The sequence below is a fragment of the Carassius gibelio genome, chromosome B4 (genome assembly GCF_023724105.1).
Source record: "Carassius gibelio isolate Cgi1373 ecotype wild population from Czech Republic chromosome B4, carGib1.2-hapl.c, whole genome shotgun sequence".
Taxonomy (NCBI): domain Eukaryota; kingdom Metazoa; phylum Chordata; class Actinopteri; order Cypriniformes; family Cyprinidae; genus Carassius; species Carassius gibelio.
The window spans coordinates 16,064,545-16,092,158 of NC_068399.1; the positions used below are offsets into that span (position 1 = coordinate 16,064,545).

The 27,614-nt window shown below is 36.4% G+C and overlaps 1 long non-coding RNA gene across 1 annotated transcript; it reads left to right on the top strand.

The window, feature by feature from the left end:
* On the top strand, positions 1 to 26,351 carry LOC127956912 (uncharacterized). Its single transcript, XR_008153668.1, has 3 exons — positions 1 to 356; positions 25,913 to 25,989; positions 26,092 to 26,351. It is a non-coding gene; the product is annotated as an uncharacterized LOC127956912 (long non-coding RNA).
* The last annotated feature ends 1,263 nt before the right edge of the window (positions 26,352 to 27,614 follow it).

Consider the following 27,614-nt stretch of genomic DNA (forward strand, 5'->3'; position numbering starts at 1 on the left):
TAATTGGTTCAGGTGTTTAGAGCTCCTCTTGCATGAAGATGGCATTCCAGGAAAAGAGTTTGAAATCACTGCTCCAACTGAAAGACAGTACTCTCTTTGGAGAGAAAGAGAAAAAAGCAAACTGGTCTCTTCATTCTTCTGATGGCAGCGACAGAAGATAAGCGAGGTTATTTGGAGGAGGCTGATACAGCGTGTTGGGTCATGCATAGCAGCTTTTGACATCCACACTGTCGCTTGGTGACTGCTCTTATCTCCCTAGACCTGTCAACTTGGGGTTTTTTCACCAGCACTCCGCCACATCCAAAAAGACCCTCATCATACTGAACGCAACCTTCCTTCACGACTGAGAGTGATATGTGAGTCAGATCTCTCCCTTTGCTAAACTGCTTTCTGGCCCTGACTGTGCATTGAAATTGAATTCTGTCCTGCTGGATCATGAGCGCATTATGAACAATCGTCCATTTGTATGATAATCACATCTGGGAGCACAGGCTAGTAATGTAGTGTAATTTGATGTAATGTTTAAAGCTGATAGGACACCAATCTATACAAACCCCATCTGTTCACAAGATGCCCCCCTTCTTTCATTCTCTGGGGTCGGCGGTCAATTGCAGGTGTCGTTTAACTTGATCGCTGGACAGGATGTAGCAGAAGGAATATGAGACAGATAAAAAATGATTTACTGAGGATCGACAGCTGGGTTACAGGTCACCCAATGATGGCATGGGCAGCATGCTAACATGTAAAGCAGGAGAACCACATTGACCTACTCTTTAGTTCTTTAGTTTATTTAGATAGGGACAGATACAAATAACATAGATAAACTTTGACAGTCATCTGATGCATGTATCATGATGTTTTTAGCTGAAGCTAATTTACAACACTTGTCCCTAGTAGGGCTCACAGCCTTTCAGCCTAATGGATAACACTTTTGATATTCTATGAACAAGTCCCAGATGTTGTAATTTAGAGGTTTTCAAGCAGCCCTGAAGAAAAGAATACCATAAGCACCTAGAAATACACAAAAGGTCTACACAAAAATGTATTCCTTTAATCGACCAGCAGTGTCTGCATTTGCCAGTTGCTGTTTAAAAGTATCTTGTGTTTGAGCCATGAATGGTTTATTGTTAGGGGCTTGGGGCAAGTGTGTGAGATTTGGGCCAGTTTGGGCAAGTGTAAAAGTCTTGGGCCATTTGACAATTACTTTTTTTGTTCCAGTGCTGCATTGTCACTGAAAACAGTGAATTCATTGATCCAGCTTTATGTCTTGCAAATGTAAGCATTTGGTTTTCTGTGATTATTTTCTTCATTTGTTGCTGCATTTCAAGCATGTGATATTGAATTACAAAAAACATGACTAGTCTTGAACACTTCTGCATGAATGTGTTGAAACTTCTGAACAATCAATGTTTTTCATCATATGCCATTGATTCCAGCTCAAGTGTGTTTGTAGAGTTGCATTATAGCTGTATAATTTCCCGCTTGTTTCAGATATTCAGTCTACTACTGGCCTGACTGAATGATGATATGTTTTGTTTTCTTTGCTCATATGATAATATTCCTGTCTGCCAGATGCTTCTGCCCATTTTGAAATGGCTGCTCATCTTTAACATCTCGAAAGTTTATAAATTTGCAGAAAGTGAGAACAACAGCTCTATAGGGTTACTAAATTACATTTACCTCTAATCCAAAATACAACCAATCCTGTTCCACAGATTAAGACTATTCCAATTGAATAATATGGAGAAATTATGTAATCATAGAAAAAAATGACATCAATGGCCATGAATTTCCTTTTTCACTGCATCTGTGATGAAAACGCTAAAGTGCCTTTTCTCTGCATCATCTCTCTTTCTTTTACTCTGAAGGTCATTAGAACGAGCAGTTTATTTATATACTGCATAGCAGGTAAACATTCCTTAATCCTACTGGAGGATACTGGCAGCCATCAAAGCTGTCCTCCTCCTATTAGTTAATGACTGACGCTGGTTGTCATTTCCTTTTGAACTCTTGGCAAATGAGAGTAAATGGGGGGGCTTTGGGAGGGATTTGTTTTTTGATGCTTTTTTTCTTTATTGCATTTCAGCATGGGCATCTTTTAGTTGATTTTCTATAATCAACGGCTAGTAGAGTAAAGGTAATGACAATGGCCCTAGACCATGGAGACTTTAATCAGTGGTCATCAAAGGGCCTGGAGCATTGCTCTGTGAGTGATTTCTAATCATCTCTCTGAAAGGCGGACACACATAAGAGGATATAATGCAGTGGATGGTTCCGTTACTGTGGGCATTAGCAGCCTAAATGCACTCAACTTTAACTTTGACCTTAACCTCTCTTCCATTAGGACTTTTAAAAACATGTTGTTATTTTTTTGTATTCCTGATACACACACACACACACACATTCTTGTCTTGATTAATTGACAAATAAAGAAGCTGAGAAGGAACTTCATTCTCTTTTGTAAAATCACACACACTCCCCATTTTACCTCAGATCTGATAGATGGTCATCCCCAAACACACCCACAAACATCACTTGGAAAATAATCAGCAGCATTTAAAACAAACAGTTGACGCATGTTTTCTGTTGGGCAACATACTTGTGACCACCGTGTGTGTGTGTGTGTGTGTGTTGGTGGCATGTAACGGGTGGAAATGTCCTATGTGACAGCTGTAGTGTCATTCATTGCCTGCGGAAATTGAGCTCAAGCTTCTGAAAGAGAGCGATCTAGAGAGTGAGAAAGAAAGCGAGAATGCAGGAGAATCCCTCTGATACTGTACTCATCAGTGATTGGATATAGGTTGACCAGATGTCCTGATAAAAATCAGTCTGCTTTGAGCATGTCTAGTTGATAATTAAGCTTAACTTCTGTGAGAAATGTACCACTTTGAAATGTGTGACTTTCTGTGACAGTGTAATTAACAACAGCTTATAAAATGTATACATTTGTTCCCTGAAATTGCATAAACCTCAACTGGTAAAATTATAACTAAATTAAGCATTAAGTTTATTTTAGTTTTACAGTCTAAAAAACAAAGCCTGTCTGATGTAAGTGAAACTGACCAATCTAGTTGGTCTTTTGTAGCATACTGTTTAAGAGAGTGGTAGCTTGAGATAGATCCAAAGTTAGTAAAATGTCATCAGATATATTTCCGAGGCCTTTTTGATAAATTGTATGTACTGAAATAGTATTGGAAAAAAGGCACTGTAAACAGAATTTCTGTCCAAATGTATTATGATTCTGTCACGGACATAAATAAAGAAGAATGTACCTGGAGAATCTTTCAACAATTTGATGGCACTGCCATACTGTAAATATGACTGTATCCAGGCACACAAAGTGTGGGTGTATTGTCTGAGGCTGAGACTAAGTTAAGGTTAGTGAGCTGTTATAATTAGCTGTATCTAAAAACAATAGAATTAAATGGGAATGTCCTCATTTTGATAAGTGTTTGTCTATGTTGAGAAGTTGCTTCTCTCCCTGCCTGATGGCTGTGTGTTACACAGAGACCGCACTAATGACGGCTTACCAATCTAATTACTCAAACAGCGAAGAGAAAACACATTACCTTTTCACTAAATTAAATCTTTTACGCTGTTTAGTGTAAAATGGCAATATAATGAAAAATTAAACATGAGGGAGCAATTCATTTCCATCTCTGGGAACTACAGCAGAAGGAAGTTCAGTGTGCTGTCCCTAAGCGCATGTACTGAGCCCAAAGCAGTTGAGAGTGGTTTTATGTATTATACGGTCGTTCGCTTGAGGAATGGACACTAAGTGGCTTTGACTTCATTTGTCAAAGGGCCTCTGTGTCTCTGCTCTAATGACCTTTCCATTTAAATAAGTAAACGTTTCCTTGCCCCTGCCTCTTGTCTCTTTGCAAAATGACCCTGCCATTGTGCACGCTTAGCATCAGAACTCATTAGCCTGGTTAGGGAGGAGGGTTTGGTGTGTGGTGCCACTTGAGTGGTCTACCCAGGCTTCTCATTCTCCCAAGCTGCTACACTACAAGATGCAACTGACACAGTCGGACACAATCAACACCACTCAGTACTGTATATATAAGCAGACGTTTCATCATTTGAGAAGAAAGTGTAGAAACTGTGATGGGGAACACATGAATTGGAGTGAAGAAAATACTTTATTCTTACCTCCACTGAAAAGTCCATTCAGGAAAAACCTGATGGTGCATACTGCAGTATATACTGTAATATTAGGATGTGCAATGCTAGAGCCTATATATATATATATATATATATATATATATATATATATATATATATATATATATATATATATATATATATATATATATATATATATGGCGTCTGTGGCTTCAAAAAAGTACTTCAGGATATTTGTAACTTAAAGAGCCACACAGATGGGAAATCTAAAATTACCTGTATTACAGTGTATGATGTAGCTGTCCATCAGTGTAAACAATGTGCAAATAATTAAACCAAAAAGTATACGATTTATAAAGTTATTGGCTTCTAAAGTAAGGAGTCGACTCTGAATTGCTGAAACGAGTCGTTATAGATTTCAAATCTTTTGCCCATCTCTATGTACGTTACTAGGATCACTTTGCATAATAATCTTCACTGATGACTGCTTTTCTAATCTCGGTGAGTACACGGCGGGATTTTCAAAGCTTTTGGCCATGAAAGAGGGTTCATTACCAACTTTATTTAGACCAACGATCATCTCCGAATCACAACGCGAAGTATGATTATGAAGTTATGTGTTTGTTTTCTCCCGAGTGTCTTATCAGTATGTGTGCTGTCTGCAGCCTTTGTCTGCACTGATCTTCATTTACAAACCGTCATTAAAATGAAGTGTAACTCTGTGAATACTCAACGAAGAGACATGAGAGAGAGATCTATAGAAAGCTTGACATGTCAACTTTAAAACTAAACAAGTGCTGGCGAAAAAAGATATTCTGTGGTAAAGTAATCCATATGATAACAACGCGATGTCTATTTTTCATGTCTCCCTTCGTTATATCGAATGTGACCACGCCCCCGCGCCGAACGCGTTATTCAGATTCAAACTGAAGCGTGCGGCTTGAATACACCCACACAGAAGAAAAAGCAGCGAGACTGTTCAAGTTTATTTTACTGTTTGCTTCGCGGTGAGAGGAATAAGACCTAATTCATCCCAAACAGATGCTAACACATTGTTTACCGTGAAGGTGTGTGCGGAACAACCAATCAAACCTGACTATGTTAGTTGACCAATCAGAACACAGTATACTACCGAAAGGTGGGGTTTAAGGAAACTGAATCTTTTGAACAGCTTTGCGTGAACCGTTTGGGGATCTCTGAGAATTGAGGTAATTTTAAAATGATATTTTGACAAAATTACAATGTTTTTTAACCTTGGATGGATTTAAACCTAATGTACAGGACTTATAAACAGTGATAGGAAGCTTAGAATTTTCATCTTACTGGCTCTTTAAGTTACAATTAAAAATGAATTAAATTCCTTGTGTTCAATTTAAGCAATATCGCACGAGCAGGAGTGCCAGAGTGCCGCAGGTAATCACAGGCATGCTGACAGTCAGAGGAACAGCACAAACGGAGTGTGCTTATACAGCAGTTCATATTAAATAAGTTGCATTTTGGGCACTATGTTGGCAGTTGTTTTAATATATTGTTGGGATTGCTTCGCCAACAAAAATAATTCCAAGACACCGCAGAAATACTGCACATCTCCAAGCAACTCAAAGTAGTGTTATTTCATTCCTGAATGAATCCGTAAAATGAATGATTCAATGATTAACTAAGCCACTTGTCACCACCTACTGATGTAATGATGACCTGCATAATAGATTTATTAAGGCCATTCAGCACAAACACAATTTCAAGCAAAACTTTTCAACAGTTACACTTTTTAAACACTATAATCTTTAAAATGTTTCTCTAAAAATTGCATAATTCACTGTTACATAATTAGATAACTTTATATATATATATATATATATATATATATATATATATATATATATATATATATATATATATACCCTGTACTAAATGTAAGCTAGTGTTCATTGTTGAACATGGCCATCTCTATTTAACAGGTGGTCCTCCAAACAGAACCAGAATGTTTGTAATGCAAGAGAGAGAAAAAAAATCCCACATAAACGCAATATGGTTTCAGGCCTCAGCTGAAATCCAGGAAAGAGGAGAGAGCTGCTGTTAATTAAGATGTACAGAGAGAGGGAGACGATTAAACCACATCTTCTCTTGGGTCATTTACCAGATGGATGAGGAACATGTCTGAAGACTCTGGGACAAGAATTAACAAGCTCAAATCTGTCTAATTAACTAATCTGATCTATTCCCCTACCCAATCCTGAGGCTGAGAATCTGGGGCAGGAAAGGCACTCCAGGCTTTTGGCTAACTTGACGCCAATTGTGTTTCCAGTGTGGCTGTTGAACGATGGTGACTTTTTGTGTACAAGACACCACAATGCCAATGGTGTAACAGATGCTCGTTTGGGAGGATGGGAGAAAAAGTAACATTCAATATGGCTGCTATAGGAATAGAAGCCTTGGCTTTTTGTTGAAAACGGCTAATTGCCTTTTTGAATTTGCTTGCATTATAATAAGCAGTCGTCACACTCACAGCTTCGTTTATTATAATGGGAGAAATCTAGTTGTGCCGTGTCATTGTGCCACTAGTGGGAGGTGTCACTTGCTTGATGGGAAAACTTCAATGTCCGAATGAGAGAACGACACACAGATTTTCTCTCTCTCTCTTTCTATTTTCTTTATCACTTTGCGAACATGAACATTGCCTTTCCAAGGCATTATTTGCTAGTTCATACTAAATGTCACAGATATCACCTATTCAACATTTGTATTTTAATATTGTTAATGAATATTTAAACATTAAAATAATAATAATTACAATTCTCTAAAATAATACAGTTTATAGAATGCCAATGAAGTTGTCATAACTTTAAAATGATTAAACTGACATCAAATAAAAATATTTGATAGCTGTTATTTAAATGTCCTTGTCCATTAAGTGTAATTTCATGTACAGTAGGTGTTAAGTCCATTCCAATTAACTCTTACTCTTTAAAGTCCCAATTTACAGATTTGTCTGAAAGAAAAATGAAAATAATAACCTTTTTATGAGGTAAAATTAAGCCAGCATTGTAGCCAATATGAGATAGCAGCTGGGTTAATTGAGTAACCCAGCCTGCTTGGTTAGATTATCTCAGCATATTTTCTCAGCTATACTTATCCAGCAGCGTAATAAAAAAAAAAAAAAAAAACGCATGCTCAAATTAGATTTTTTTTCTGACTTTTAGAAATATACTTTTCTTGTTGGTTTCATCTGAAATATATATATATATATAAATATCTCTGGTTATAGAATAGCAAAAAATGTCCTTTACTGCAATTCAAACAGAAGCCAATCTGACTTTCCTTATGCATGGCCCTCGTGTTCTATTAGTCAAAGAAATATCCTAATTTATAATATGCTACCAAAGCGACCATGTAAGACATATTTACAGCATTCCCGATTTTACAGACCTGTATGTTTCTCTCTGATCTTAACTGGGTGACTTTAAGCCATCCACCTACCCGGGTCATCTTTCATTCAGACTCCAGTCCTCTAGGGCTTATTTAGGGATGAGTAACTGCACAAACGTCTGTCACCTTTCCTTCCCAGAGACATCTGGAGAAAGACATGTGTTGGCGGTAAGAATAATGTCTGCATATGAAATGGAGCACGAGTCCTCTGAGGAACGTCTCATTTACAACAGGATGAAGCAACAAGGCGGAAAAAACACTGATTTGTGAGGTTTTCTCAAGACCCTGCCCTGCGGATTGCTTTTAAAGTATAAAGGCAAATTTACTTCCTCTGGCTTCCCTTAACAAGAGGTCAGGTGGGCTCATAGCCAGCAATAAAGAATAGCTGCCCTTAATATACACTTGTTTTTATTTATTTAGTTTTTTTACTCTACAAAGCTCTGCACGCAGCTGTGTACAACAAATGCTCCTTTGCCTTTTCACTTAGATGAAGCCAGTGCTGTTCTTCACCGTGTTCCAGTCACCGTATACATCACTGAAGGTCCCATGATAATGCCAACCATCAATGAGACTTAACAAACTTGATGCCCACACTTAATAGGCAGAGTGGACTCAAAGTACAAGCTAATGAGCAGTCCTGAGGACTAAAGTACATACTCAAAAAAGCTTGCTTCCTTGCCAAATCTCGTTCTGCATTTCTATCAGCCTCCTAAATACCTAAATGCTTATTATTTTATGTAAATAAAGATAAAAACATCAATGTTGGCCTTTATATAGCGCCGTCTTGGTGAAGTCACACAAGTTTACTCGAAGTTTATCAGCTGTTTTTAACATTGAATATCAAATGTGTATTTTTAGATGCCGAAGCTGTATAGTGTGCTCCACAGCTTCAGGCAACTTTCAAATGAAACCATCAATCAGCCACACTTAGACGTGTAGGAGACGGAGATCCCTTTATTGATCGGATTTGCTAACGCACATGGTACATGCAGAAGTGTTTAGCAGGAGCTGAAAACATTCACATGTGATTGATTGAGGTTCCTGCGAGGATCTAGTTATTCATCATGCCACTGATATTGGATGTGCTAAGAACGTTTCCCAAGTGTCTGCTGTGAATCGGAGGAAATTCAAAGATATCATCTAAACACTGTGTGCTTTGAGTTCGTTTCCAGCTTGTTGACTTCCTGGACACACATTAAGCCTATAGTGCTGTCAGTGAAAAACCACAGCTATAGAGCTCATGAAACCAGCCTGTGGCCTTTGGCTTTGAGCGTACAGATGTGATTTATGATTGGAGAAATCTCACTAGCATTTCATTAAGTCCTTGCCTTCGTTTAAGATGATCTTACTATGAGCTATCCTGGACAAACGCGGTGTAAACAGGATTGATACCAACTGAATTAAAACGGCCTCAACTAAGTTCCCCTATCAAGATCTCTGAATCTCTCCAGCTCCAGGCTATTGATCAATCCATTCTATTATCTTTCTGTAGGGACTTATTAGAGAAACTCATCTGAAGACCTCTAGTTCTTATTGATGTTTGTACACAATGACACTTTGATGGGCCCAGTCTAATATTGACTAACAGATGCTTGTTGACAACTTGAGCTCAAATTGGACTTATATTGCATCCATTGTTTTTTTTATTTTTTTTGGAAAATACCTTTTGGATCAATGAAATGGGACATTTTACTTATTAAATGTATTCGTTTATTAAAAGTAAAATATAAAGTAAAAAAAAAAAAAATCAAGTCAATAAATTGAGTCAATAATCAACAAGATCAGGGTGATAAAACTGTCCTGATATGAAGCAGTAAAGAAAAACATTCATTAGCCTCATTAAAAAAATAATTGAAAAGAAAACCATAATTTTAAAAATAATTTTAAACAAAAAAGGTTTCTAAGAACTAATTTTGGTCTTAAGTAGCATTACCTATGCACTTACGTACATAATAAGTACATTGTACTTATTGTGTTCATATTGTATTGCTGCTTTTGAGGTGGGATACGGGTAAGGATAGGGACAGGTTTAGTGGTATGGTTAGGTTTAAGGATGAGTTCAGGTGTAATGCATGGGTCAACAGTGTAATTATGAATGTAAATACAGAAATTAAAGCTGTATTTACATGCAGTTAAGTACAATGTACAAATATGAATGCACACAATAAGTGCATGTACCAAATTATTAATTTAGATGTAAGTAGAAGTTAAGGCCACTTAATATCAAGCTGGACCGCTAATTCATCAACTACAGCATGGGTAAACTTCAGCGCATCTGCTTATGGCATAACAGAGCACACAGCATTTCAGAGACTCAGGATTAATCCGGAACGCAAACTCCTGTCAGCAGCAGCACTATAGATAGAAACCGGGTGGGAGGACTATTAGGACTGTTCAATAAGGGTTGAGCTGCACTATTTGTGGGTAATGAAGGAAAGCTGAGGGGGTTCTGCTGAAAGGGAAATGACGAACCCATTCGACTGGGCAACTCGGGGGAATTTGATGAGGTTTGGCTCGATAAAGCATATGCGCGTTGTTTCAGCCTCCCTGCTCCAGTTCGACCGAAGCCTTATAAATGTTATCTGATTGCTGAAAGCTTTTCCAACACGTAAATTCTACAGTGAAATTAATCTCTGACTAAATTATTGATGGTACACAAACCCCATCAATTGCAGTGTGAAAACAAAAAAAGGACATTAGATAAGCAGAATCAATAGCCCGGCTTCACCCCTGGGTCAAAAGTGTGGTTCGACGGAGTCTATAGTGCTAGACCAATGATAACGGCAATAATAGGTGCCCAAGTCCAGAACTCTTTCACAGAACACTTCTTTGTAAACAACTGTGAACCCTTGTCTTTGACCTTCACATCTATGATCTTTCCTCAACAGCTGCACTAGAAATAAGACTTTGCTAACATTGAAGTACATACACCGTTGGATATTAATGTTGTAAGCCTTGGTATTTGAAATTTTCATCTTTAATTCAGTCGTATTTATTTAATTGTCATAAATTAAAATTAACTAGCAGTTTCTGAATGAAAATAGTTTAAAAGTGAATTGTACTTCAGTTGTGAATTATTTTTTTTTTCTCTCTCCTGTATAGGTGGTTTTTGTGTTGCTTTCGAAGTTTGAAGCTCCAGTCCCTCAAGGGGTTAATACAATTTGAGTTGATTTATAGATTTTACTTTTTTTTTTTTTTATTGATATTTTGTTTTTATTTTTCATTTTAATTTCAAAGTTTTTATTTTGTTGTGATTTTGTATAGATAGTTTTCATTTAAATTTAATTCAGTTTTAGTTATTTATAATTTTTCCATTTATGCGAATGAAAATTAATTCATTAATTTTAATTTCAAGTAGCAATTTTTGATCTTGAATAATTTTATTCAAGTAGCATTTTTTTTCATGGTTTTTGTTTTCACTTTAGTTTTAGTTAACAGCTATTTATTTTATCAGAACTGAGAAAAGCAAACAGAACGTTCTTCAAAGTTTCTACTCTTGCATTCCATTTAAAGAAGAAAAATGGAATTTGGAATGACATGACAGTATTTTGATGTTTGGACAAACTATTCCTTTTAAACTCAGTTGGGAATAATTCTGTCTTTCAAAAGTGTTGACAGCTGCCCTGATTTCAATGTGACTGTCTTAATGTTTTTTACATGTTTGATTTTAGTTTGCACACTATTGATGAATGTAAGGCAAACCTTTCTGCCTATAAATCGCCACAGAGCTTTTATTTTATAAAGCTAAAGGAAGGGAACTGGAATGGGCTCTCCCTGACCCAAATACAACATCAGCAGAAATATTTGATCTGCAGATATCTGGAGGGGCCACAGGGAAATACTACATAAATCACGATTGGTTGAGGGTTTGCGGCTTTCCTCTCAAAATGTTGCCAAGAAATGAAATCGAACAAACACATCAGAATGAATATTTCATAGCGCAAGCCAGAGAATCATGTGTAGAAAAGCAAGAACTCTTATGTAAAACGTGCCACATAAATTGTCTTCCTGCAAAAAAAAAAAAAAAAAAAAAAAAAAGTCAGACAAATAGAAAATCAGAACTGAGATGTATACATGCACACACAAACGTGTTAGAATTGATGTAGTGTAACTTCTTTCTTTTTGTCCTCTGCCACCTTTACCTACAGGAGTGCATTATCAGCTCATTATGGGAAATGTCTATGTGGCAAAACACACAAATAAACTGCCACGGTTTGGTCGACACATTTTTAGAACTTGCTTTGGTTGATAACTCTTTCAGCTTTCCGGTTTGATGATGATTCTTTTGAGGATATAGCTTGCTCCTAATGGCTGGGTCTAGGTTGTTTTTACCTGCCCCTGGATGTCTGGAGGTCAGTGGTTATGAGACCTGCATAGACTGAGCTTTCCACTGGGGTTAACAGTCACAGGCTGACTCAGGATCTGTGGAGCTCAGGGCACTGCTCACCTCCTTTACTATACAGGGGCTAATGACTATTATGAGAAGCCAGAAGTTGCATTACTTAAGTATGCCAGTTGCAGAAATTAATAATAATAATAATAATCTCTAAATATAAAAGGCACACAGATTCATAAAAAAAAAAAATCAAATAAAATTATAGATGCTAAACTTTTGACCAGAATTGTATGTTTCAAATAAATAAGAAGAAAACTAGGGCCAGATTTACTATAACAGCGTTTGCTGTTAAAATAGTACTGTCAGCATTTGCTAAAGACATGCAGTGAAGAATTAGTGCTGAAAAAAGAACATTCATTTGTAGGAGTCGATTCATGATTAGTGCTGTCACTAATCGTGATTAATTGCATCCAAAATAAGTTTTTGTTTACATAATACATTATATGTGTGTATACTATGTATATTTATTATGTTTATATAAATACACAAATATACAATATATTTTGGAAATATTCGCATGTATACAGTACATTTATATTCATATAATTGATTTTAAATATATATTTTAAATGTATAAACAACATTTTCTTAAACGTATACTTGCATATGTGTGTATTTATATATACATTGCACACACACACATATATTATGAATACAAAAACTTTTCTTTTGGATGCGAATAATGGCAATTAATGGTTTGACAGCACTAATATTGATATTCATTGTCAAATTACTGGTATATGCAGCATTATTTAATGCAAGGTAATGTGTGCTGTGCTTGATATAGCCCATTGCATTGATCGATATGTAAGTGAGATGTTGTGTCTGTGTTCTTTAATGTGTGCATTGTCAGTAAATCACCTGCAGAAATTTCCATGCCGATCATCACTGTTTTGGAATTGAGCTTTCACACAAATTTGCAGTTTACTAAATCTTGCCCATAGACTAATATTATCCTATAGTCTTCTAAACCTTTTGCAGCATAGTTAGCTTGGCAACACGCTAATTTAAAACTCCATTGCAATTAATTGTCAGATGTTGCCTGTGTGGTTCATATGCCTGTGTAGATCTTTCCAAATCAGTCAGATATGAGGTTTCACTTCAGTTCGAATGCCTACATTTCAGTTTGGTGCCTACAATCACATTAGACAGCAAGGGTCTCGCTAGGATTTAGAACAGAGCTATTGTGAACCATTCAGCTATGTTGACATTTCAGGAGCTTTCATACAAGCCATTCATAAATGACATGTCATATTCAATCACGTTTAAAATCCATTGCATTCATTCTCAAACTTTAATTTTGGGCGAAGCGTATTTCGAGTCCCCTCACGAGAGCAGACTGAGGCGCACAGTAATGAGATTCAACATTTCTGCCCGTGGCCTGGTCAGAGTGGATGTAAGAGTAATTTGTGCTCATGGCTGTCAGCGCTTTCCAGGTCCTCCCCAGAATCCATAAACACAACCGCAAATCAAATTCCACATTTTTTACTTGATATGCTGGACGTGAAGGGAAAACTAGGTGACAGTAAAATAGGACCCAGGAGATGGAGGTATAGGAACAGATAGAAGAATGGAAGATGAGAGAAATACAGAGAGTAAAGTTATTTTCTAAAATGACTATAGCATTAAGAGCTTAATGGAGCTTGCACATCTCAAACACTCAAGGGTCAGTTTTAGTTTTAACATGTCTATGGCCCTAACAACACAGTATTCCCTCCTCAAACGCATTAGTGGTGTGTCCTCAATCCACTATCAGCTCTAACCCCCTTTAAACCGGAACAACAGACAAGCTGCCCAGAGATAAATGTGAGAATTTTAAGCCATTATGTTAGCTCCATTGGTTCAACGAGACCTGGGGAACCAGCAGAGCTGCTAAGCAACACAATGATATTTCTGGGAGTCTAGTGGGTGGTTCACATCTTTACAGGAGAAAGAAATGGGTCTGGCTTTCCCAGAGTTTAAGCCTATTTATATTTATTTTTTAAGGAAGGTTTTTGTGGTTACTTTGTGCAACATTAAAGGCACATTTTTACACCCTTGCATCAAGTTTTTCTTTGCAGTATTTTATTTTTTTCTGTCTCTTCTTTTTTAAGTCTGAAGATCTTGGCAGGGTGATGACATGTATCTGCTGCTGGACATACATCAACATGCAAATTAGAGCACCATTTACAGCCCCTGTCATGTAAATCTGAGGCTGCGTCTCCTGAACTCTTTCCAAAAGACCTTCGTCAACATGGCCATCACACTTCCTGCTGCTGCTGCTGCTTTATAGTTAGTGTTCGTAACTTATTGTAATATATTTTAAAATGTAATTTATTCCTGTGATGGCAGCACTGACTTTTCAGCAGCCATTACTCCAGTCTTCACTGTCACATGATCCTTCAGAAATCATTTTAATATGCAGATTTGCTGCTTAAGATTTTTTTTTATTATTATTATCAGTGTTGAAAACAGTGCTGCTCTATATATTTGTGGAATTTTGTGGTGCAGAAAGTACATTTGCAAAATTTTGTGGTACAGAAATATAAAAAATGTCTAATATTTGTGTATTATATTACACTGTGATATGCATGTAACTCAACAACTGAAACAAAGCCCTGTGATTTTGACAAAGAAAAAAAATCTGCTTGTGCTAAACGGTTAATTATCATAGATTTTTTTTTTTTTTTTTTTTTTTCAGATAGGCCTTCACCTACATATTTTTCCCATGTTCTGTGTCATTGAATGAACTATAAATACAGAAACCGATCCGTGTTCGTCAATCCCGGGTGGTACTTTCCCATAAGAGCAGCGCTATAAAATACAAACATCAGCCAGACTGAAATCAATACAAAAGCAGCCATTGACCGACCCACAAGGGGATGCTACAAAATATCAGTAACTGAACGATTATACTCCTGTATTTACTTGATTTTTTTTTTTCCATGTTTGCTCTCTCCTGAGGTTTAGGCAGTGGAGGTATTGAGATTACAAAGTTCTGAAATCGATAAGATGGTCTAAAAGTAGATTCACATCTGCGCCTGCCTTTTAAATCTGACAAGCTTCACTTGTATGTGAAATAAATACACAGCTGCTGCAGCATTATGAGCATTTGAGAAAGAACCAGAACCCAGCTCGACTCTAAAATCTGAATGACGCACTAAAAACAAAAGAGCTGAGAACATCAAGTCTTTTCTCTATGCAGGTACATCGCTTTCATTCTCTCGCTTAAAGTTTACACTGCTTATGAAGTTTGCGTGGGCTACTATACCAGGGATTATGGGTAAAGAACAAAGTAGCAAAGGTTCACTTCCTTTAGCACGGCGTTGCTGTGGTGATGGATCTGACTGCCCTTTGGAGAGAATCAAAAGTATAAACGCAGTGATATTGTGAAATGTCACAATGACAGTTATGTAATAAATCAATGCTACCCTTGTCTATGTGCTCACAATCTTGCTTGGCCCTGCTTCATACCTATAATGCTCAGCAATGGCTTAAGTTATAATCGATCATTGATAAAGAATCCGTAAAAGAGGGAGAGAATGAATGGTGAAAAATTAGTTAATGCAATTCTCTTTAGGCAAAGCTGTAAGATTTAAGGGATAGAACTAGAGATGAGAGCATATAAACAAATAACAATATTATTTATTTATATATGTGCTATGAGGAAGATATAAGGAATTACAGAAATGATTCAGAGTTATTCTTGTGAAAAATCCCTACTATTGCAAGCCTAATTTTACCATCTACCAATTTTTTTCTACATTAATCAATTGTTTAGCCATGCTAAATGAATGCCTGTATGGATAAATCAAATTTAAACCCATAAAATAAACAGCTGTTACTTTATATAGGCAACAAATATGCAATGGTCATTTATTTTATATTATATGTTTAATTGGTTGGTCTCCATACGTCTTGATATTTCTCATAAGTCTGAATTTCAGTGATTCATCTATTTTAAGCCCTTTCCTCCATATAAAACGTCAGGAAATAACTTTGATGTATTCACTCTACCCACTTTTTTCATAGTGCTTGCTTGGTGAAAAGTCAACATGAAACTGCATCTGCAATCCATTTCATTTTATCGTTCAGGAATTGACTGGATTGTGAGATCTAGTAGAATGGAGCCAAAACGTAATATCTGTTTGCATTGGATTGTGAAAAGCCACTTTGCTTTTAATTCAAATCTGTCTTTATTTGCTATCATTGCTGTAACCTTTATTTAAATACACCAGGGCATGACACTGATGCTAAATCCATTTTTATATTTCAATTGCAGTAAAAAAAAAAAAAAAACCTTTGAATGGATAACCTTGCAAAATTATTGCGTAATACGGTTAAACTCAACATAATCCCTATAATATTTAATAATACTATTGAACATAACTGGGTGGGTTATAGTAAGCGAATGTGAATTTCAGGCTCTTTTAACCTTAAATTACTGCATACTGCACTAAATGTTGTTACTATCTGTCAGCTGAAAATAAATTTCAAAGGCGGAGCTTATCACATTTTGTTTAAAGACCACCAAGATTTTTCTTTGTTGTAATAATGTGCACTGATTAATTGTGCATAAAGACTAGCGATGTGTAAGGAAATAAGGTCAATTTTGATTTCACATTGACTAATTGATTTGATAAATTAGGTGACACAAAAATATGTCAGAGAAATGTGTGTCCTTGTGTATGTGCATGAGAGTTTTAGCCTCATGGGCACATGAACTCACACATGAGGGCTCTAAATTTGAGTGGTGAGATCAAAAAGCTCATTGTAGTGAGTCCTGAAGGCTTTGATGTGCAGCGCGAGCCTCAGATGAGAAAACCAATCGCTGCATGTTGATTACTTTGGTCGAGTCACCCATGTATGCATATGATTTAATGGGAATATATTTGAAGATGAAAGGGATTTGGAGAAGTCTAATGTAGAACGCTCTACCTTAATACACACCCACAGGGGGCTTTCAGCTCAAATGTGACTCACGCAAACGCCCATCGCCGTGATTGACCTGGATCAATCTTGCTCCTGAAAAGTCCAGTCAGTCGATGCAACAATTAATTACAACTAGATGTGTTTGAAATCAAAGTGCCCAAATGCCAACCATGTGTTCACATTAGTTTTTTTAAGTAAAAGCAAGGAAAACAAAGGCTTAAGCAGATGTCACACAGGGTCATTTAAGTGAACAAAAACAACATCCATTAATCAGACTGACACCTCTCAGGTGACCGAGTCAAAAGCAATGGACGGCGATAATGTATGGCCACTGTTGCTGAAGGTCACAAAAAGGAGTACTGGTTTGGCACTATTACAAAGCTACTTAATAATTCCTCCAGAGCAAACTTGCTATATAGGGAGCAAAAACTTGCATGTTAGTGCAGATCTACAACTTATGAAAAGATCAACTAGATTAGTCATTAAGATATATGTATTACTTTGAATGCTGGCATCCGCATCAATTCTCTTTAAAATGTAAAGCGCTAATTTACCCCAAAATGTTAAACAAGACATAAATGTCATAAGTGCTCCTGAGCTTAAAGGTCACCTATTATGCCCCCTTTTTACATGATATAAATCTCAGGTGTCCCCAGAATGTTTCTGAGAAGTTTAAGCTTAAAACACCCCACATATCATTTATTATATCATTTTAAAAATGCCTATTTTGAGTGGAAGCAGAAACGCGCTGTTTTCGTGCATGTCTCTTTAAATGCAAATTACCTCCTGCTCCCCACCCTCTTTTCCAGAATGTGTTTGTCTTCACAGCTGGTGCCTCAGATAGTCTGCTAAAAAAAAAAAAAAAATGTCTGTTTGGTTTCGATTATCATGTCTATAATGCTGAAATCATGCATTTTAAAGTATATTATTTTAAACTTCTGATATGTGGTTTTCTGAGCGGACTCATCCGAAGCACGAGCACATACAGTGACTGCCAAACGGCACGAGTACTAAACTAAGTTCCCTTTCCTGTCTTATTGTGCTTGAATTGTCAAATACACACAAGTTTGTTAAAAACAAACACGTTACAAAAACTGTCAGTTATGTCTGTGAAGGTAAACAGCTGGGAAATAAATCAATTTATATTAGATCTGTGTGGCAGCAGAATAATATACAGTAAATAAATCAATAAATCCACTGCTCTCATGTCTACCCTGAGGCTGGGACTCTAAATAGTGTTCTGTGCTTAGTTATCATGCTTTGCTTAAACTTTCGCTATGGCGCAAGAACTGGTACACCATTGTCACTTAATCTGAGAAATCAGAGCAGCACGTTTTTTTCACAAGCTTGCAGGAAAAGGCTTACAATAAAACGTTTTGTAGCTAAACAACATGCTCCAAAAGCAACAAACCAGCTTTAACTAGCATTCTAGGCACCACTAGGCCACATCACCTCCAAATAAAACAGAGAAGAGAGACCATAAAATGCAAAAAGATCCCAGATAGCATTTCTAAACAAACCAGAACTCGGCAGATGATATTTGCCACAGCGTAAAAGCAAACTTGAAGAAAGATGCTAATTGAGATGGGGGTTTGACTAGGGATTGGAGCTGCTGGAGAGGAATACATCCTGAGATATGCATACAAATAAACTACACGTACAAATATAACAAAATATTCATTATTCAGCACCAGAGATGTCTGGGTACTCTCCCCGCTGGCAGCTCTGCAGTTAGTATGCTAATACCTTGTGAAATACCAAACAAACACATTTTCTCTTCATTCAGTCACCTGACGCTCTGTTTGTGAAATAAGTCAGTCGCCCTCGTAGTGAACAGTGCTGCCTCACCATTTTCTGACCCTGATCACAATCACATTTTTGTCTTGTGACTGGAATGCATGTGTGTGTGTGTGTGTGTGTGTGTGTGTGTGTGTGTGTATATATATATATATATATATATATATATATATATATATATATATATATATATATATATATATAATATAATATTTCTTCTATGGAAAGCACTAAAGATTTGGCAGCATTTCTATCCCAAGGCATAATTTCTAGGCGGGCATCAAACGAGGCAATATTCAGTTGAAATGCCAAACACATTCCCAAAGAACGTAATTGTTTTTTTGTTTTTTTCTTTCTTTCTGTCTCTTTCATGATGTTCCAAAAGCTCCTGTCTTTCTTTTTTTCATTACAGGCCTTGAGGGTTTACACAGCTCAGAGGCATTAAAACGTTTCCTGAATATTCACTGATGTATGTGCAACTACGGCTTTGAAAGTAAGAAACAAGTACAAAAGCAATCAGGAGCCAAATGGTTTAAAGCGTGACGGCAGACATGCCGCTGCTCATATGCCGTTTACAATGATTTACTACAGCTCAGCTGATTTGCTGCTGTTGGTTTTTTTGTTTTTTTTAGAAAACATGTTGCTTGCTGTTTATTTAGCGGTACAGCTGAGTTGTACCAGGTAAAGTGTCAAGCCTAGTAGTGAGGAAAAGTGTTGAAACCTTTGAACATACAGTTAGTCCTAAAAGACTGAGAATTAAAAAAAAAAAAAGTACATTCATTTTTATGAGATGAACATGCTTTTTTGTTTTTTTGTGTGCCGTTCATAAGTACTTATGTCGTTAGCTACTTTTTCTTGAATTGCAGTGAGGGTAAGTAGTTTATAGTACTTTAACCACTTTAAATTGAGTAGTTTGTGGCTCGGAAAGCTACAGTTTCAAAGTAGCTTTCTAAACACCACACTAGAACAATCAAACAGAATTTTTCCACACACACACACACCAATTGACATTTTTTCTATCTGCTGCAAGTGCACAGGCAGACAAAAGAATCTAATCATTTTGCAGGGAAACAATAATTGAATCCTGTTAGCAGGAGAGGCTGGCAAATGACTGCTCTTAGCAGTGATTTGATTCATTTATTCAGAGCCTAGCATGCTAAACCACAACCGCAGGAAAACAACATAGGTAAACAATATTAAAACCAAGAGGGGCTGATATCGTCAAACCTGAAAATTGAATAAGACAAACGATTTCACATTTACATGCACACCAACACGCTGATAACTAGATTTAAAAAAAAATTAACTAACCCTCTTTGTTTTACACGCAAACAAATAACCCGATAGCACAAAAAAAAACATGTTTACAATACAGAAAAACAGGTTATTTCCAGGATAAGGAAGTCAAAGCATAATCATTTGTGTATCTGACCCAAATGATTCCATTTGTTCATTTATGGTGTTAAATAAAGCATAAAAAAACTATTGTAAAACGTAAGAAAATTGTACAGACTCAAATACTCCTTTCATATTTCTACGAATGCAGCATTATAACTGTACCACTTCTACTTTATCTGCACAACATAGGGCAAGAACAAGTCCTGTCCAATTAATCTGAAATGGTTATGATTTTGATTTTGGCCTCAAACGATTATGAAAATACAATAATTTTGATAAAACGATTATTGTGCCACATTCAGTCCTCTTTCCAGCAGTGTTTTCACTCCTCCATAAAATTTGCCATAATCAAGTAGCCCTATATCCAACCTTGCTAGATGCATTTACATCTGCAGTAATTATGCTTTTCTGTCGCGTAGTCAGACATTTATAGTTAAAGAAGTTAACAGAATGCAGGGTACGGTGTTTATATGCCAGGCAAAAACATCTTGTTTCAATCAGGTGATTATTAAGCTGTTTATGATCTTACACCGATAAGTAAAAACTAGTTAACTCTTTTTAACTCGCCTGGGTTAACCAGGTTAAGAATGTCCATTTAAACATGCTTGGATGCAAGTGACATGCAAAAAGACAATGTTTGGGATATGTTTGTTGTTTAATGCTGTTCAGTGTTCACTCAAGATCTTTTTCTGTAATCCAGCTTGATCAGGAGTTTCAAATGAGCAGAAATGAATGCGAAGTCCAGCCTGAATTTCCATGCTGGTCCAGGTTGGTGGACCAGCATGCCAGTTCTGTTCATTTAGTCCATGGACACGATCTCATCAGCATCTCATGCTGGGAAGCATCATCCAGAACAGAACTACTGCTGGCGATTCAGCAGGAGATTTTATCAATGAGGCATCTTCAATTACGAATGATTCCTCGATTCACAACAATTATTCGAGACTGAACGAAATTTGCACAACAAACATGTTTTCGAGCTTCCATGCAGCACAGGAAAGTCTCTCTGCAGTCAAGTAGCCCTCCTACAGAATAATTAAAACAGTGGGATGCAGGTGAGGACAAGCCATGAGAGTGAGAGAGCGAAGGAGTGATCAAGGGAGAATTAAACTGAGAGACAGAGTTACATAATCTCTGTATATGTCACCATACTCATGTTTTATTCTTTGAGAGAGAGGGAGTTCCCCCACTCACCACAGCCTTCATCCTCTTTATCGCCATTAGAACAGGAGCATCATGGGAAAAATAATGGCCTTTTTTTTGTGTGTGATGTAATGTGATTCAGATCTCTGTTTTCAGTTCCAGCTTTTCTAAAGGTCATGAGTATCACTCCACCATAAGCAAAGGACTTACATTTACAATCAACATAAAATGCCATTTGCAACACATTTTACCTCTAGTATACCAGTGAAGGGGAAACAAAATAGGCAATGACTTGATTTATTCACTGGGAACTTGCTGGATCTTGAAAATGTGGCCTGTTTTGATTTATTATTGCAAGTAATCATTTTTTTTTCTTTTGTATCATGAACAAGTCCAGAAATGTGTATTAAGAAAGTCAATAGGGTCAATTTTGATGTCATGTTGACTTCAAAGGTGAAAACATGATCAATAGCCTGAGATCTTGTATCATCATTACACCCGTGAGCAGGGCACTTAACCTCAGGTGTAACTCCAGGGAGACTGTCCCGTGGAAAGTGTACTGTAAGCTGCTTTGGATGAGAAAACATCTGCTAAACGACCAATAACCGATAGCTGCGGTCACTGGGGCTAAACCAAAATGAATGAGTACAACGAATCCAATAACAAACACTTAGCTTTGACCTTTTCACCCTATTCATCAAAACCATTGTGCAGTTTTCGATCAAACAAGCAGACCTGAAAAAGCTGCCTTAGTGCTGTGCATTGAAATTCATTCAAAGTCAGAAACTCGCAGCGACTTAACAACAGCTTTTAAGAAGACAATTCTGCCGTGATGGAATTAATCTGCATGGCAAGAGGCTCTTGTCTTAATTAAATGCACTAGCGTGCTTCAACACGACTCTGTTCTTCAGGTGTTTGTGGGTGAGAGGAACGCTAAGGCATTATTAATATGTGCATTTATGTGAGTGTGTGACATTTTCTGTGGGAATGATGGGTTGGCAGTGAGGCATGCAGAAGTTACTGCTTTATTCACACCTGCATATGGTGACTACTTGAAGGACTGTAAAATTAATTGTCAAAAAATGTGATACAACTGTCATGATTTCATAATAAACGGTGTACATTCACATGTATTCAGGTTTTCAAAGAAAATAAATATTAGATGTCTAATTTTACCTTTTCATGACAGTGCAAAATTAGTTCAGGTTGAATAAACACCCCAAAAACATGTAATTATGTATAAAATACATAATTCATGTTTTTTTTTTTTAAATTAAAAAGTCAAAAGTGTTTAACTGTAAGATTTTTTTTATATGCTCACTAGTGTTGTCACGGTAACAAAATTTCAGTATTCAGTACCGATACCAGTGAAAATCCACGGTTCTCTGTACCAATTTCGGTACAAAACACAAAAAAAACTTTATCACTAAAAATAAAACCAATGCCATTCTTTATACTTATTTACAATTGTGTTTAAAGTTTTGTCAATGCCTTTATATAAAAAATTTACTTATTTTGATGGGTTGGCATGAATACCTTTAAATTGACACTGGTTTTACTCAAATGAAATGGTAAAATGCTTGTGAAGTGACTCAGAACAGTTCTGGTGATGTTTATGTACGACAGATGCTGAAATTACTGCAAGCGTCACATGCTTCAGTCTATGTAGTAAATAAACCCACACGTCTCTGCCATTCATTCATTCATTCATTCACTCATTCACACAGAGGCACACAGAACATGCAGGATTCATATTTCAACCAACTTTTGCGGCTTAGCATTTACAGATACTGGTCCACATGAAGATTTGATTAATTTATGCTATCTTGACAAATTCTGGATTTTGAGATTTTATATATATATATATATATATATATATATATATATATATATATATATATATATATATATAATATAATATATATATTAATATAATATAATATAATATATATATATATATATATATATATATATATATATATATATATATATATATATATATATATGATGAACCGCACAAAAAAATTCAACATTTAGACTATTCAAATGCTTGGAACCAGTATACTTTTTTTTTTTTTTTTTTTTTTTGGTGAAGAATTTATAGAAATGAATCCTTTTAATTTAGCAAGGATGGTTTAAATTGATCAGAAATGCTGATAAAGACATTTATAATGTTACAAAAGATTTTTATTTCAGATAAATGCTGTTCTTTCGAACTTTCTATTCACCAAAGAATGTTTTTTTTTTTTGAGCAGCAAATCAGAATATTAGAATGATGTCTGAAGGATCATGTGACTGGAGTAATGATGATAAAATTTCAGCTTTGAGGTCACCGGTAAAAGACATGCAAGTAAATCAAAATATAAACAGACTTAAATAGAATTTGCTTCTTTTCTTGAGTTTTTCAAAACCATATGAAACAAAATGAATCAAGATTGTAGATTTGTAAAGATTGTGTTTCAAAGGACTTGGCACAAGATGGTAATCACTTTCCAATAACTTTCAAACAACTCATAGTGTGCATCATCAATAAACCACAAGACACACACATACCATGCCATACTGGTTTATCTACCATGTGGGAGTGTTTCTTGAGGATTCTCTGAAAATAGCGAATGCATCACTTCCTCAGTGTGTGTGTGTGTGTGTGTGTGTGTGTGTGTGCAGTTTCAGCTCATTGTTGTTCACAACAGTGCTCCCATCTCATTAAAACAGCTGGGATCAGCACGTCCTCCTTGCTCTACTAAACAAAATATTCATAAGGAAAATGAAGGGAGGAATGACAGGCAAGGCCAAGCAGCAGCGATCACTTCCTGAGCCTGGCATAATGATTGAGGGGCAGAGGGTTGCGTCAGTACCCCGAGCCCTCAGGTTCAGATGCTCTGCCACTCTCATCTGTAGAACAGGACGCTGGGAGCTGACGGGAGCTAATCGCCAGTGCATTAGCATATACTAATTACACTGCTTCTGTAATGGCTGCAGAGATGGGCTGAACCACTGGAGCAAGCCGTGCTGAAGCTAATTTGAGCGTTCCGTGTCCTGTGAGGCTCGTCCGAAAACAGCCTTTTCCCAGAAAGGCAAAATGTTCTTTATAAATACACGCACTGAAACCGAAACTGGAGGATTTTATTTTATTTGCTTTTGTATTTTTAGGATCCGCACTAATGCGTTTTGTGTGTGATTTTAAAACCTGTGAAATATTAAAATGCAATCATATTATAGTATTGAAAAGATAAGGATTATTGGGTCATCCAAATCATTGTTATCTTATAAGTGGGTGCAGCCATTTTGAATATATTCCGGTTTGGCTATGTTTAGCTGTACGAAACCGCTTATTATGCAGCTTGATATTGCAAACTGGTATTTCCTATTATATTGTGTTAATGCACTTTGATAATTAAAATTAGAATTTCAGGCACTCCATTTTTAGGGGCTTTTTACCTGCTTAATTTTGTCTTGAAGTAACAGGGGAATGGACAGCACCTGGTAAATTAACCTTTTTTTTTTTTTTTGTCAACGGTCCAAATACTATTGGGTCCCTGAAAATGGAGGTACTTTGTTTGAAATGGCTGTAACTCTTAAATTGTAAATGTCATATTTTTGTGGAACCACTTAAAATAATACTAAAAGTCTGCACTTCAGTCGCATCCTGATTGTTTTACTTCAAATCCATTATAGTGGTGTATAAACGAAAAAGAAATAAAAACTGTGTCAGTGTCTGAATGCTTCCGGACCTGACTGTATACAAGGGTCAGAATATCAAAGACTTGTGGGTAAACTCTTTTTAACCTGGGCCAATAAGCAACCACCACCCAGAATACACTATATTGAACCGCAGTGTATTAAACTCACTAAAAACACCTTAGCAATCACCTGATCAAGAAGCAGAACCCCTTAAAAACTGAATAGCAGATCCTAGCAAACATGAAGCAATAACCAACATCATGACAGCAATTTTTTTTTTTTTTTTTCTCTTTAGGAAATATTGATGGTTTTGTTGGTCTGTGTAAAAACGATAAGCTTTCCCGAAAATCCTTGGATAAGCACACACATCTGTGATTCTCTGAAAGCATTCATGTTTTTCCAGTTGTTGTTTTTCTTGAGAGAACTGCACACAAATGTCTGAAGGATTAGAAGCGTATTGGGCGATGATGAAGATAATTCAGCCTTCATATCTGTCTCCGCTCTTACAGACCGACACGAAAACACATTCTACATAGCTTTCAAATTACCCAAGATGAAAGACTTGCTTTGGTGATGTGGGAAAACAACTTTTAGTGAGGACGAGAAAATATGTTTTGAGCTTTTCTGCCCCGGTTGTAGCCTGTGTTTGTGTGATGGGTAGCTTTGCGTGGGAGGAAGTTCACAGCCAGGTCTGTCACGATCACCGAATACAACTGCTGCACATGGACTCGTACTGCAACACACACACACACAGACCTTCTTGAGCCAGGGAAACGATGTATCACCCCAAGGGTATAAGAAGCAATTGAGAAAATCTCAAATCCAAATCATTTTCCTCTTCTCCAGTCTCTCACGGTAGCCAGAGGCCAGTCCCTGGTGTCTGATTGGCTGACAGGTTTTAAAGGATGGAGTTGAGGTCAGACAGGAGACACAATTACTCAGTACATCTGACCTACTGTGTTTCTGCTCTTTATTACCTTTTCATTCACATCCCTCATCCCCCTTTCGTCCCTCTCCGTCTCTCTATCATAGGTTTAGTGGACCACAGAGAGCAGCAACATCACAAATCTCAGGCTGTTTACTCTGTTGCTATGGAGACGGTTCTCTTGGTACGTCCCTTTGCTCCATCTGAGGGAGAGCATGCAGATGACAAAATCTTTCTCATCTCTCTCCATTTCTTTCTCTTCTTTATACTCCGATCATTCCCCAAGGTCTGTGCTGATGGAAACATCTCTACAGGAAGATGATGATTAAGGTGAAGGTGAGAAGGATGAATGGATAAACACGGTGTGGAGTGGAAAATCTCGCAGCAGATTTCAGAAATGCAAAGCTGAATATAAAACCGTGGATCCATCAGTGTTCATAATGCCTCCTGGGACTCTTAAAGAACGTAACACTCTGACAAGCTCTGATGTGTTTATTTATAAGAAACAATTTGAAAATCAAACTAATAAAGCTGATAATTAAGAAAGCCTACTGTCATGTATTAGTTTTTGTTTTTCCGTTGTTTTATTGTGGACATGATTTATGATTTTTCAATTACAATTCCATTTGCTCACCACTTTACCATATTCCTCTCAAGATTTTGACATACAAGTTGTTCAAGGTCTTGATTTCTTGTCTTGACAAGCTTTTGTTCTTATGACCCAATTATATATATATATGTATGTGTGTGTATATGTTTGTGTGTGTGTATATATATATATATATATGTGTGTGTATATATATATATGTATGTGTGTATGTGTATATATATATATATATATATATATATATATATATATATATATATATATATATATATATATATATATATTGTGTGTGTGAGATATCAGCTGATATCAATCAAGCTGATATCAATTTCCTATTTGTCTACTTAATTTTCTTAGTTTTGTTGGCATAGGTTTCAGTCTCAACTTAATTTTGTTGATCTCAACGTTTTATCTTCTGATGCTTAACACTTTTTTCCTAGATTTTTACTTTCTTTTTCTTTTTTCGTGATGTCAATATAAGATGTTCTCTTGAGACACAACTTAGTTTTCTTATGTTTCCATTTTTTTTTCTTGATCTCTACAAATGGAAATTTGTTTTCTTGAGGGATATCAACTTTTTCTTGTGATATCTTGACAGACTTCTCTTGTGTCGGATTCTCGACACAAGAAGTCATCGGCATAACTCTCAAAAAATGAATTGCTGGGTCCCAGGAGGACACACAGAATTGATTTCTGATCCAGAAAGAAGTATTTATTCTCTCTTACTCACAGGTCTTGATGGGAAATGTAAGCTGAGAAACAGAGAGAGATGGGAGAGGGTGTCTGCTCTGCAGAGGTGGAAAGAGTGCAAAAATATTCTAAAAGTACCATTACATTAATGAAATTTTACAAGTAAAAGTACCAGTCTAAAAATCTACTCAAGTAAAAGTAAAAAGTAGCTCATTTAAAACATACTCGGAGTAAAAAAAAGTTACCATTATGTTGCTCAGAGATGCAAAACTGTGCTTTGGTGGCTGTTTTGGAATTAATTTATGTTGTAGAAATGGAGCAAAAACAGGCAAAATGGTGTATAAAATGCAAGTCTTTTAATAAACTTGTTTACTGAACTGTTGTAAAAAAAAATGTAATCATGTGGATTTTTGCAGGAAAGAAATGCATTCTTCGTGTGATGTTGATTTACTACAGTATATGAAATTATATAAATACCTACTTTTTTTTTTCTGCCCGATATCTTCCATTTT